We start from the raw sequence: 8,604 nt of genomic DNA on the forward strand, positions 1-8,604 counted from the left end.
GATGTTGTAAACAAATAATATATACTAATATTTATTTGAACTTCAACAATTAAAACTTATTAAATTCCAAATATATATCGAACATATTAAATTGTTAACCCTCACAGGTGAATGTAAAATCTGTACTATCATTACTTTAAACTTTATCAATAAGTCTATGTCTTTTTAACTAAATTATAAACTCTCATTCCTAAATCTTGAACCAAAAAATCTTGATAATCTAATTAATTAATAATATTATAAACATAATATCAATCCTAAATATTAAAATTTTTATAAGCAAATTAATCAAGAATGTTATAAATAGAATATATATTAGTACTATTTCAGATTTCAACAATAAAAAAAGGTTTTATAGAAAACAAATTTGTAAACACTAAAAATTAAACTCTGAATCATAAACTTAAGAACTTTAACAAAGAATTTATCAAGAATATTATATATATAGATTATATACCGTGGATTATTATGTCTTCAATAAACGGGTTATCAGCCCAACATGCATTTTCAAAATCTACAATCTTGCATCTTATATCAATTTCATCAATATTTTTAGTAGACTTCTCTGTACAAGTAATCTAAACCAGTCAAAATACATTTGCACATTTTCGAACTTTATTCAATGGAAGGCATTTGTAGCGATTGTTTTTTATCAATAGTAGCAAGCTATCAGCCTATCACCAAGAAACTTGAGGACCATGCAAATATGCTGCCCAATGTGTTTAAAGTGGTCAATTAATTGGATAACAAACTTTGAATTTGAAAGATTCTTAGCGATCTATAAAAGAACATCAGTCTAACAAAATCCTGCCTGAACAAACTCGGCTACACTTTTTTGGATCAATATATGATTACCAAAACAAAATGAAAATAAATCAGAACAAAATCACTTAGGAATGATATAAAAATAAAAAGTACTGATTAACCAAAATAATTGAAAAGTAATTAGAATTGTTTATGAAATAATAAAAAATGAAGGCGCATAGTTCGTATATTATTACACAGTACCACCAAATTAATCATGAATATTGTTCTCCTTTTTTCTTCTTTCTTTCCCTGCAAAACTCGCATATGGACCCAAACAAAGGGGTACAAAGGATTATACAAACATATCTCATAGCATTAAAAAATTCTAGAATCACAGAGGATCAACATGATACAGAACGAAGTCTTAATGTTGCAATTATATGAATCTTTTAAATGAGATTAATTCTATTATAACATAATATATGTCAAACAAAAATGTCTATAATAAAGAGTAGTATTAGCCCCATAAAATATATGGAGCAAAAGATATCGCATTGAAGAATATTACGCAACAACTCAAAGCATTAGATAAAAAATCAAAATCAACTTATAGTTAATCATAGTGAACATAAAAGAAAGAAAATTTCAAAAAGCATATAAAGATATTGTTAACTTCTAACTTTGCACCTAGATATTGTTACCTTCTAACTCCTTCGTTGATCATATGATATCACAATTGAAGTGAAGATTCACTCTGAAAAATATAGATGATGTGATGGAATATACTTTGTAGGATATTTAAACTCTTGCACCACAAATGTTTATAAAAATGTCACATAAAAAACATAGAAGATAACTTTGGACATATATAGGTCTTTAAAATTAAAGATAATCATTAACAGTATATTTAGTTTTTTTTAAATATAAATGTATCTTTCAAACAGATCAACTTCATGTAATAGCAATCGGATTAAGGATGAAAGCATTAGGAATTTTTCAGAGTTAGAATATTCACATAACTAAATAACTTCAAATGTTATAATCGCTCGTTTCAAAATGTATTTGAAATGTTGTAGTCACACTTTCATATAGAGCAACTCTGCTTAACATAATTTTAGGGAATAAATACACATATTTTTTCTTCAATAAATGTCTCAAGAAATTTTTGACTGAGCACAAATAAATTAACCTAAACACACACCTTTTGCATGAAACTACTCCAAACATTCAAACCTAACCCTTAATACCTAAAATCTGCAATTACATGTTTTTGTTAAAACTTAAAAATTGCTTCAAGAAAAAAAAAGTAATTTCCCTAAAAGTGGTTCTAAAAGCTTATGATAATAAGTTATTTTGAATACATCACAAACTATCTAATTTTGCCCAATTTTTACATTAAAAAAAAAAACTCTTATTTTCTATTTAAAAAAATTAAAACTCTCTTTCTAAATACAAAAAATTCAATCCACATAGAAGGAAATAAATAAAGAAGATTTACCACTGGAAACGGTATTATTTTAAACCATAGTCTATTATGCATACTAAATTACTAATAGTATTATTATATGGACTAAAATTAATAATGTTAACACTCTAATGATAATGTAATTCGAAAAGAGAAAAAAAATACAAGATTATAGTTCAAAAATCAAAAGACAAATGAGTCAGCCACAAGCTACCTAAGTACATTACACCTATTTTTTTCGACTCTCGTGCAGAAATTGACTCACCTACTCTATTTGACTAAAATTTCTTGCTATTTTATCAATCAATCAATCACTCACTTCCTTTATAAAGAAAAGTACCAATATCAAAATTCATAAACACTTCTAAAATCAACAAATGACAACCAATATCAACATTCAGTGATTTAGATAGGCATTAGAAAGGCTCTTTTTTTTCGATATGATTTCCAAGTGTGAGTAACCCTGCGTTATGGAGATTGTGAGTGATTTACAGGACTGTGACGGCGTAAAGTTGGAGTTTGGTGGGGGATGAAATCGGACCGTCCGATTTACTGCTGTGGAAAAGGAAAACAAATCGAACAGTCCGATTTGTTTGTTGGCTGGGTTTGCATATGTAATCGGATGGACCGATTTGATGCTGGCCTAATTTATTTGAATCTAATGGAACACAAATCGGTCCCAGGGATTTGTGGATCAAAAAATTTTTTTAATCCGGTGGCACTGTAATCGGACCCACTGATTTGTTTCCGGAAGAAAATCGGATGCAATGTAATCGGAGGAAGCGATTTCTGATGCGTGGAAAATTGTGAGCGTTGAGCACCCGGTCGGACCGTCCGATTTGGTGAGTCATGCGTACATAAACCAAGATTGTACCCAGAACCCCCATTTCTTCTTCTTCTTCAGTCTGTGAGTCTCTGCATTTAGGTGATGTTCTTCCTCTTCCCTCATCCTTCTTTATTTCTGTAGATTAGATTTTATTGAGACTGAAAGTGTTTAAAGTAGTATAGTATTATGGATGATAGAGTTGTATTAAAAATTTATTGTTATGAACAGATTTTATTAGAAACATATGAGGGAGTTCAATTTATATGTGAAAATCCATTAGATGTTGTTATTCCATTTATGTTGTCACTGGATGAATTGAAAGGTGTGATTTGTGAGAAGATACACTAAAAAAGATGTAGAAGAATATCGTGTATTTTGTACAGGTATCCTTTACCTGTGTTTGATGGGTTCGTTCATTTTCAGACTAAATACGTGACAGATGAAGCGAGTATGCAGGAAATATTTTCAATGTATATGGAGAATCGCCACCGAATATCGTGTATCGAGTTGTATATTGAGTTTGAGCAATCTCAAGCGGACCGAAATATTGAATTGGAAGATTATGATAGTGACAGCGAGGAGGATTTTGAAAGTAACTATGAGATCGTTGGTCCAGGCAAAGACGAAGATGGAGCTGATGGCACCATGAACCCAGATGTGGCAGAGGTTGCTAATGCACTAGCAAACTCGGTGCCGTTTCAAGAGCCTTCTTTCATGCGGTCGTTGGACTTGGAAGCGATGAATGCATCGGAATTTCCGCAGTATATGAATGCAGGTATGTCGTTTATGACCATACCATTTGATTACTTTATTAATTAATAGTTCTTTATTGTGAGTTATATTTACTAGTTCTTATGTAGATAGAATAGTGAATGTAAAGACTATTATAATGATATATTTTGCAGTGTGATTGTGGCAGAGCTTCCTGTTGTGGCCGATGGTGAATTTACAGTGGGATGGAATTCAGTTCAAGGGAGGAAGTAATCAAGGCAATGAAAGACTATACCATCCGTAGAGGCGTAGACTATCGGGTTTATGAATTGGAACCGACGACATTCTATGCTAAATGTACACAATATGGTAAAGGTTTTGATTGGCTGATCAGGGTTACAAAAATGCAGAAGAAGTACTGCTAGGAGATAAGGAGGTACAATGGTACTCACACTTGTACCAGGTTGACAATTTCTCAAGATCATTCGAAACTGGATTCCAAGACAGTTGCAGAAGCAATTAAGCCGTTGGTAGAGGTTGACCCATCTTTGAAGGTGAAATCAGTCATTGTGGAAGTCCAGTCAAAATTTAACTACACCATCAGCTATCGAAAAGCTTGGTTAGCAAAGCAGAAGGCGGTTGAGTCAATTTTCGGAGGTTGGGAGGCATCGTATGAAGCTTTGCCCATATGGTTTGAGGCCATGTGTCACAAGGAGCCATCAGCAGTGGCTCACTTTGAAACAATGCCTGTGTACCAGGGGATGAATTGGTTCCTGATATCCGTGTACTACATAGAGTCTTCTGGAGTTATTACCCTTGTATTAGGGCCTTCAGACATTGCAAGCCAGTAGTGCAGGTGGACGAGACTCATTTGTATGGTAAATACAAGGGTTGTTTGTTGGTCGCAGTCTCACAAGATAGTAATAACAACATCGTGCCTGTTGCATTTGCCATAGTGGAGGGGGAGACTTCTGATGTATGGTACTTTTTTCTACGTAACCTGCGTCAACATGTGGTGACACGTGATGGTGTCGGTCTTATCTCTGATTGACACGATTCTATCAGGTCAGCTATTAATCGGAGTAATGGGACTTGGTCTCCTCCTAGAGCTTTCCATATGTTCTGTATCCGGCATATTGAGTCGAACTTCTTAAGGAAGTTCAAGGCACCTTACTTGCAGAAGCTCATATTCAATATCGGTAAGTTTAAATACAAGCTCTACTCCACTGTTTACTAAGTAAATACGGCTCGATAAAATGTGATTCATTGGTGAATGTTTTTTATTGTACTAGTTTTTAATGACATACATGTCCTTCTTGCATTTCATCTAACAACCTCCTGTAGTGGGGAAGGGAATGATATCGGTAAGCATAGTTTTCACGATCCCAGCTACGCCACCTGCCATAAGACAATCTCGTAAGTAACTTATTTTTGTCAAAAATAAAATGCAATTTCTAGTGCTGCTGTCAATTCATACATCATTTCATTTTACCTGTTTGCAATTGGAAACAATCGAGGGTTGCCAGGTATCGGCGCAAGAAATGGTAGCCGAATCCAGGCCCAAGTAAGCAAAAGTGTCAAAGGACCGTCCATCTCCTTGCAGTCGACACGAGTTGCCCTACACAATGATCTATACAGGTGTGCGAGGCATGCCGAACCCCAACTAAACTGTATAATCCCCGCGAAGTTACGGAGCAAATGCAGAAATTTCCAGAGCATCGCTGCACCCGACTTATCTCCAAACAAAATAGTCTCAAACAACAACATTGTGTGACACTTTACATACATCTGAATGTGAATATCATCAGTCAACACTATGCGATCTTTCAAACCCCTAAACCACGTCAACTTTATAAAGCTACCTCTACAGTCTGCCTTCCTCGGTGCAACTCTAAACTGGTGCAAGCACTCGGCCTCCATCACCTCAAAACAACTCATGGTTGGTCTTGTAACCGGAAGACCATTTGTCGGCAGACCGCGAATCATTGCCACATCCTCCAACGTCACCGCACACTCACCAACCGAAAAATGAAACGTGTGAGTTTTAGGCCGCCATCTCTCAATCAGAGCATTAATCATTGCTGACTAACACTAGATGACCCCAATTTGAGAAACATAATAAAAATCCGTCTCCCGTAAGTGACCCTCAACAATTTGGTTGTACGGATCGGACGACTTCAAATGATCGCATATCAACATCCGTGAACTCTACAAAATCACATTTCCTTTATAAGTACCAATGTAACATAACTATCTTAACAATAATATAATTTTCCTTACATGACCATTATTATAACTAACTAGCTGCATTGCCTATCAAACATACATACATTGTAAACATACATAATAAATATGCCTAATTATTTGTCTAAATTATACTAAATTATGTTAAACTCTGGGGTTGGAGAACAAAGAGAGAGAGAAATGAGAGTGAAAATGAAAGGAAAAGTGGGACTCGCTTAATTGGAACCTCATCAACGCGGGATTACTTAAATCGGACCGTCCGATTTTCTGCCACAATTCGGTCCATCCGATTTCAGTTTAGCAGCCATCACAGTTCGGTGATACACCCAAAACCCCCATAACCCTGTTATATACGATCGCAACCTCCATATCAAAATTAAAAAACTCCATTAGAAACATATATACAATTTTAAAATTCTTCCATTCTGAGCCATCTTCAATTTCACTTTAACAGTGTGTCTTTCTTCCGGTACTTTGTTACCACCAACCAACCAAGTTGTATCTGTTTCATCCAAAATAAAGAAGGTGAATGTTATGGTGCCTATCATATTGTACCTAAGTTACTAAAAAAGGTAAATAAATAATATTTAATAAATTTTATATGATTTACTTTTTACTTTAAATATTTTATTTTTACTTCAGATGACTAGTCACTTAGCACTAGTTCAGTTCTTTGATGATCCTTCTTTCTAATCTGAGCCTTTCTCATTTATTTCTCCACAGGGAAATTTCTTTGCTAGTTTCTTCTTAGGTTGGAGCATTACAACATCAGCAGGGGTTTGTGCATACCCGTTCGACACACTGCGTCGGAGAATGATGCTAACATCTGGACAACCAAACAAGTATTATAACGCAAGGCATGCATTTCGTGAGATTGTTCGTTAAGAGGGTTTTTTAGCTCTATTCCGAGGTGTTACTACAAATATGCTCCTTGGTGTCGCAGGAGCTGGGGTGCTCGCTGGATATGATCAGTTGTGCTTCTCATCTAGGCACTAGTATGCAGGTTCTGAGGGAGAAATACAATTTGAACCTAGAAAACCTATCTACCATTTAGCTTGACTTCAAAGTGCAATTCATTTATGGTGAATGCTATGGTGCCTAAATCATGATGCCTAACTTACTAAAAAAGGTAAAAAAATAATATTTAATAAACTTTTAAATATTTTAGTTTTACTTTATATATTTTATTTTTTACTTTAAAAAGTAAGTTAGGCAATTTAGGCACCATAACAAAGACAACATAAAACTCACCAATAAAAAAACTTTAGCAACTAATAATATATTATATCATATGATTTGAATATGCTCATTCTAAGCCAAAGAAGAAAGGAGAACATATAATAAATTTCTTAGTAATGATAAAACAAAACTATTAGAACATGGGAAAATCAAGTTTCCATTTTTATCAGTAAAAAATCAAGTATTCATTCATATTTAACTTTTTCCCTCCAAATCAACTATTCAATCAAAAAAGATTTTATGTTTCTTTGCATAACCAACACATACACACAAGTTTCAATGTGTTTTTTTTATCTTCCTATGATTGCATGTTTTTTACCAAAACAAACCTTAAGAAAAATTTGAAGACGCACATATAATTTCATTTAAGCATTAACCGACAAGAAAATAAGAGTAGATAGAAAAACACATAAAATAAGAAGAGACAACCATGAAAAGAGAAAAAAACAAAATAGAAAATAATTAATTAAAATAAAAAAATAATAGTGAAAATAAAGACAAAAGAAATACCAACTTAATAGAAAGTCAAAAAAAGTGTTAAACGCAAAGAAAGATGAACAAAGAAGTAGGGGCAGTAACCCACAAATTCTAAATCACAACAATCTCTCGATGTTAAGGTTTGCTTTCTTTTTAATTTTCTTTCTTTATTTGCACTGATGGGATTGACAATACCCTAAATACAAACAACTAATCCACGAACACAAACATATTTATCAAAAAATAAATGAGGTGAAAACTAAAATTCACAATTTATATTTCGAAGAGAGAAGATAAAAATGACCATACCGTGTAAAACAACCCAAGAAAATCAACTGTGCATCTCAAAAGTATCCCAAGAAGCTGCAGCTCCAGAGGATATAAATCACACATAAAAAGAAACACAAAATATTGAAGTTTGAAAAATGGGTACAAAGATAAATAGACACCTATGTTTTATTATACCTTAAAAGTTATATAGGATTTGCTGGTGTTTTTAATTATAATAACACTTTTAGTAATAATATAGAAGAACTTAGATTACTATTTTTTTGAAATTACCATCCAATAGTTCTTGAATCTTCTAATGGATAATCAACAAAACACAAAAGAGTGAAAAGCCTAAACATTATCTTCATTCTGCAAAATATCATCAAAGAAAACGTAGTTTCAGTGTAATATAGATAATCTGAAAATCAATTCTTGTGTTGCATATGGTGGAACAGCTATATCATGGAGGTCCACAAAATAGACGATTGCTGCAACATCCTCTAATCATGTCAAAATACTAGCGATTCATGAAGCAAGCCGCGAGTGTTTTTGGCTCAGGAGTTTGATCCAATATACTCTGTCATCATGTGGACTGATTGATCATAAGATAGCTCCAACTGTCCTG

The 8,604-nt window shown here is 33.5% G+C and overlaps 1 long non-coding RNA gene across 3 annotated transcripts; it reads right to left on the reverse strand.

Annotated features, from left to right (window-relative positions):
• LOC107630068 lies at window positions 753-8,365 on the reverse strand. 3 transcript variants are annotated; one of them, XR_002359108.1, is made up of 5 exons: window positions 8,271-8,365; window positions 8,019-8,072; window positions 6,391-6,495; window positions 1,449-2,637; window positions 753-1,056 (listed from the first exon to the last, which is right to left on the reverse strand). It is a non-coding gene; the product is annotated as an uncharacterized LOC107630068 (long non-coding RNA). The 3 variants fall into 3 exon arrangements; XR_002359107.1 differs by having other exon boundaries at window positions 879-2,637; XR_002359109.1 differs by lacking the exon at window positions 8,019-8,072 and having other exon boundaries at window positions 879-2,637; window positions 8,271-8,363.

This window comes from Arachis ipaensis, chromosome B03 (genome assembly GCF_000816755.2).
Source record: "Arachis ipaensis cultivar K30076 chromosome B03, Araip1.1, whole genome shotgun sequence".
NCBI classification, from domain to species: Eukaryota; Viridiplantae; Streptophyta; class Magnoliopsida; order Fabales; family Fabaceae; genus Arachis; species Arachis ipaensis.